Raw genomic sequence first — 6,067 nt, 5'->3', positions numbered from 1 at the left:
CTTCCCCAGGCTCCTTTCGAAACAGGATTTTCCCAGCCATAGAGATTCAGATGACCAGATGTCTCAGCTTCACTATTGAGGTAAACATTGATTTTGTGAGGCCATTTCTTTCCCCCTAGGAATCTTCTCCCCAATAACTATTTTTATTCCCTTTACCTTATGTGTGTGGGATAAAGGAATCACTTTAGAACTCTTGCCAGCTGTGTGACCTTGGGCAAGTGGCATAGCCCCTCTCTGTACCTGTTCCCTGGATAACAACAATTTCTTGCCTCTTAGTGTTTCTGTGACAATTAAATGAGTTAATACATTTTGGCACATGGTGGGCACTCAAGCCATATTAAGAAAAGCTCATTTTCCCAAATACACCTTCTACCTCTTTCTACTTCTGAGCTTGAACATCCATTCTGATCTCAGGCTCTACTCCAGGAGTTCTTAAACCAGTCTCCAGGAAGTCAAGGAGCTCCCAAGAGACTATGCAAAATTGTGTGTATCTGTGTGTTTATTTTTTCTAAGGAAAGGGTTCATTGCTTTCATCAGTTTTTCAAAGAGCTCTGGGGCTTAAAAACAATAATAATAAAGAATCCCTGTCAGACATATCTGAGTCAGATCTTGACAGCTTCATATTCTAGCTATGAGGACCACAGACTTGAGAGAAGATCAAGGATAACTATTTTGGAAAGGTAAAATAAAAAAATATTGCTATGGTTTGAATGTGCCCCCCCAAAAAGTGTGTGTCAGAAACTTAATCACCATTGTAACAGTGTTAAGAGACAGAACTTTTAAGAGGTGATTAGGCCATGAGGCTCTGTCCTTGTGAATGGATTAATGTTGTTATTACCAGAATGTGTTCTTCATAAAAGGATAAGTCCAGTCTCTCTCTCTCTCTCTCTCTCCACCCCCCAACCCCTGGCACCTTCTCTCCCCTTCTCTCCTCCACTCCCCCACCTTTTTCCTTCCACCATGGGATGACATGCCTTGACAGCAAGAAGGCCCTCACAAGACACCAGTCCATTGTTCTTGGACTTCCCAGCCTTCAGAACCATGAGCCAATAAATTTCTGTTCATATATTAATTACCCAGGCTGTGGTATGCTATAATAGCAGCACAAAATGAACTAAGGCCAATAGAAAATGAACAAATACCCAAGTTTTATTCAGCTTATTAATTAATGAGAGAACTACTAAGATGTCATAACCAGCTCAACATATTGGATCCTGTGGGCTGTTGTCTGTAGTTCTGGCATATTGCATGCCTGAAGGCAGAGCTAGCCTTGCTAGCTCCAAAACAGATGAGAAAACTGAGGTCCAGAGAGATTAATGGTAAGGTTACACAGCAAATTAGAAGGAGTGTAGGACTAAGACCTAGGATTCCCAACTCCCGGTCCAACTCCTGGGTGGGTCAGGGGTGCAGGTGAACACACACACATATTCAAAGACCAGACAAGCATATAGGCAATCAGGAATGCTGAAATGAATTACAAATAAAGAAAAACAAGAGTCAATAGCCATAGGGAAATAATCAATTTCATCTCCACTAAACATGACTTATTTGCATCTCTCATGACAAGAATCCTTTGCATTTCTAACCATTTTCTACTCATTTAAGTTGAAAAGTAGCTCAAAGATAATAAAGATGTAGATATTCTGAAAGAGTGTGCTAGACAATATACCCTGTAATCTTCATAGGCCCTTTTCAAAATCTTTCAAAAATTTTTACCCTCATAAAGTTACTTCATCTATCTGAATCTCACTTTCCTCATCCATTAAATGGGGATGATAAGACCTGCCTCAGAAGACTGCTGTGAAGATTATATTAGATGATGTGTGTATAGTTTTGTGCTTATAAAACACTTCAGGAGTGTAGGAAATCTTTATTACTTTTCAAGCTCCTCTAGAACTCAAGTTTAAAAGCATATCTGTAAAGTGTTTTGAACTATAATAACATTTCTTTAATATCCATTGACCTTTTATAGTTCAATTTCTTGAAAGGCTAACCAGGAGGCCGAGGCGGGTGGATCATGAGGTCAGGAGATTGAGATCATCCTGGCTAACATGGTGAAACCCCGTCTCTACTAAAAATATAAGAAGTTAGCCGGACGTGGTGGTGGGCGCCGCAGTCTCAGCTACTCTGGAGGCTGAGGCAGAAGAATGGCATGAACCCAGAAGGCAGAGCTTGCAGTGAGCTGAGATCATGCCACTGAAACTCCAGCCTGGGCGACAGAGCGAGACTCTGTCTCAAAAAAAAAAGGAAAAGAGAAAAAAAGAAGGCTAACCAAACAATAGAAAATGGGCAAAAATCAAAAATAAGAAATTCACAGGAAAAACATACAAATAGGTACTAAACATATGAAAATATTCTCAACCTCATTCATAATTAAAAATGTAAGTAAGTTAGTAATGAAATATATTTTTAACCCTTCAGATTGGTAAATATTTAAAATGTTGGTGAGGAATTGATGAAACAGGCACTCTCATTTATAAGAAAGTGTGAATTAGTAAATCATTTTTGAAGACAATTTGGCATCAACTATTAATATATTCTAAATGCAAATCTCTTGACCTGGTAATTGGATTTGCAAGAATTTATCCAATAAATATACATGTATATAAATACTGTATATAAGAATGTTCACCAAGGCTTTATAATAGCAAAAACTAGAAACCATCTAAATAGGATGCTGGTTGAGTTTATTGTAATATATTCATCTGGCTGTTAAAAATAATAGATTGTAATATACCTTATGAGAAATTATCATCAGATATATCATTAAATAGAAATATCAAGTTGCAGAACAGTATTATGATCTCACTTAAGAAAAACATGATATCTTTATAAAAACAAGCTTTTGTATAAATGTATGAGATAAAAGTGCCATTTTGTTACATGCATAGATTGTATAGTGATCATCAAAGCTTTTAGGGTATCCATCCTTCAAATAATGTCCATTGTACCCATTAAGTAATTTCTCATCATCTATCCCCCACTCACCCCCTCATCCTTTCAATTGTCTATCATTCCATTTGCTATGTCTATGTGTACATATCTTTTAGCTCCCACTTATGAGTGATAAATGCAATATTTGTCTAACTGTGCCTGATTTACTCCACTTAGATAATGAGCTCCAGTTCCATCCACGTTGCTGCAAAAGATGTAATTTCATTCCTTTTTATGCCTGAATAGTATCCCATTGTGTTTGAACATTACATTTTCTTCGTCCAGTCCTCCATTGACAGACACTTAGGTTAATTCCATATTTTTGCTATAGTGAATAGTGCTACAAGAAATGTATGAGTGCAGGTATCTTGTTGATATATTGATTTATTTTCCTTTGGGTAGATACCAAGTAGTGGGACTGCAGGATTAAATGGTAGCTCTATGTTGAGTTCTTTGAGAAGTCTCCATGCTGTGCTTCATGCTTGTACTAATCTACATCCTTTATATGCCAACGGTTTTTGCCTAAGTCAGTTTCTGCTCCATATCAAACTACCCCAAAATTTAGTGACCTGAAACAGCAGTCACTTCTGTGGTTCATAGTTCTGTGGCTTGACTAGGTTCTTCATCTGGTGTGGGCTGACTCAACTAATCTCAGCTGGTCAGTCTATGGCCACTGGGTGATCTCGAATGGCCTCACTCACAGGTCTGGGTTGGCAGGCTGTTAGCTGAGGTGAGAGTGAGTGGGCCACATGGCTCTCATCAGCTTCTTCATTTAGGGGTCACTGGATTCCAACAGCACAAAAGCAGAAGCCAGGGAAGGCTCCTGAAGCTTAAGGCTCAGAATTCATACATCACTCCTGTTTCATTCTATCGGTTAAAGCAAGTCACAAAACCAGCCCAGAGTGAAGGCATGGGAAAGTAGATTCCTCCTCTTTGTGGGAAGTGCTGCCAAGTGCCATTCTGTATTAGCATGTTTTCACACTGCTATAAAGAACTACCCCAAACTGGGTAATTTATAAAGGAAAGAAGTTTAATTGATTTACAGCTCAACATGGCTGGGGAGGCCTCAGGAAACGTACAATTATGGCAGAAGGGGAAGGAGAAGCAAGGCACCTCCTTCACATGGCAGCAGGAAGGAGAAGTGCTGAGTGAAGGGGAAGAGCCGCTTATAAAACCATGAGATCTCATGAGAATTCCCTCACTATCATGAGAACAGCATGGGGGAAATGACCCACGATCCAATTACCTCCACCTGTTCTCTCCTTTGACACGTGGGGATTATGGGGATTATAATTCAAGATGAGATTTGGGTGAGGACACAAAGCCTAACCATATCACATGCCTTGTTTACCACCCACCATGACTCCCAAGGCCCATCTCATCCAGACCTCTTCCCTGAACTCTCCTGACAGCTACACTTGTATGTCTGTCAAATAGGCATTCAAGCTTAACACGTCTATGTACAAACTCTATGAACTACCCTCCCCAAACCTGCTTCTTCCTCGGCCTTCCCCCTCCCAGCAAATGGCAATGACTTTCTTCTAGTTGCTCAGGCTAAAATCCCAACAGCATCCTCAGTAACTTTCTTTTCTAATCAACTGGCAAACGCAGCATTCAACCCCACTTCCCTGACACCAGACACCAGTGTGTGTGCTCTAATGCCCACAGATACTCCCTAGTCTCCCTGCTCTCACCTTGCCCACTGGGCTCTATTCCTCACTCAGCAGCCCAAGAACTCTTGGTAAAACGTGAGTGAGATCACACCTCTCAGAACCCTAAGTTCTTTTATGTCTCAACAGAAATAAAGTCAAAGTCCTTCGCACGGCCAGCTTGGAAGGCCCTGCGTCTCCTATCACTTCCCCGGTGCTCTCTGCCCCAGCCATGCTGGCCTCCTGCCCACCTGCTGATCCAAGGCACAAATCGTCCTGCCCCAAGGCTTTTCACTTACCATTTACTCATTCTTCCTGAAGCATCCTTCTCTAGCTATTTGCACAGCTCACTCCCTCACTTTCTCCTTGTCTTCCCTCAAATACCACCTACAGATCCACTCCCACACACTATCATTCTCTAGACCTACACCCCACTTTATCGTTTTTATAATGCACATCAACACCTCACATATTATCCATTTATTTATTTACTTATTGTCTATCTCCCAACAGTAGAATGCTGGTTTCAAGGAAACAAAACAGGGCCTGGCACATCATAGGCACTCAATATTTGTTTTATGCACATGAAGCGTGCACACACATGTGCATGTGTCTATTTATGCATAGAAAATTTCTAGATGAATACACAAAAATGCATGACAACAATTACATCCAGAGAGTGAGCTGAAGTATCATGCAATAGAGGCAGAAATGTTTATTTTCACTGATGACCCTCAGTGTTTGAATTTTTGCTGTAAGTCTATAATTCTATAAATTAAAATGTCAATAAATAACAGAACAATTAATAGTGTTTCTCCTATCTTTCACATTTTACAATTTTACATTCTGCTACCAAAGAAACTGTTACTCTGCCTCTTCTGGTGCTGGAGGGGTCTCCCATGGGGACTGGGGGGTCAGCCAATGAGCCATTCCTGCAAATAACAGGAGGGAGAAGTGAAGGGCTGGAAGGGGTTATCCAGAGGAGGGAGAGCAGGACTCAGGGGACAAGGAGAAGTTAACAGGGAACTCTGGGACCCAAAGCAAAAGGAGATCAGGTCCATCATGGAGAAAAACGGCAGGCCTAGAATTAGAGAAAAGAAGCCCTCCCGCCCAAGCAACAGCTCTTACACATAAGATGGGTTTGTAAAGTAATCTCAGGGGCATCAAGGCAGAAGATGAGCAGGTAAAAAAAAAAAAAAAAAAAAAAAAAAAAACACCTCCAGCCAGGCAGGCATGTGGCTCATGCCTATAATTCCAGCACTTTGGGAGGCTGAGGCAGGTGGATTGCCTGAGGTTGGGAGTTCAAGACCAGCCTGGCCAACATGGTGAAACCGCGTCTCTACTAAAAATACAAAAATTAGCTGGGCATCGTAGTAGGCGCCTCTAATCCCAGCTACTCCGGAAGCTGAGGCAGAAGAATTGCTTGAACCTGGGAGGTGGAGGTTCCGGTGAGCCAAGAAGGCACCATTGCACTCCAGCCTGGG

This window comes from Papio anubis, chromosome 16, assembly GCF_008728515.1.
Source record: "Papio anubis isolate 15944 chromosome 16, Panubis1.0, whole genome shotgun sequence".
Taxonomy (NCBI): domain Eukaryota; kingdom Metazoa; phylum Chordata; class Mammalia; order Primates; family Cercopithecidae; genus Papio; species Papio anubis.
The sequence above is the reverse complement of the archived record's forward strand: the minus strand, read 5'-3'. Positions refer to the sequence as shown.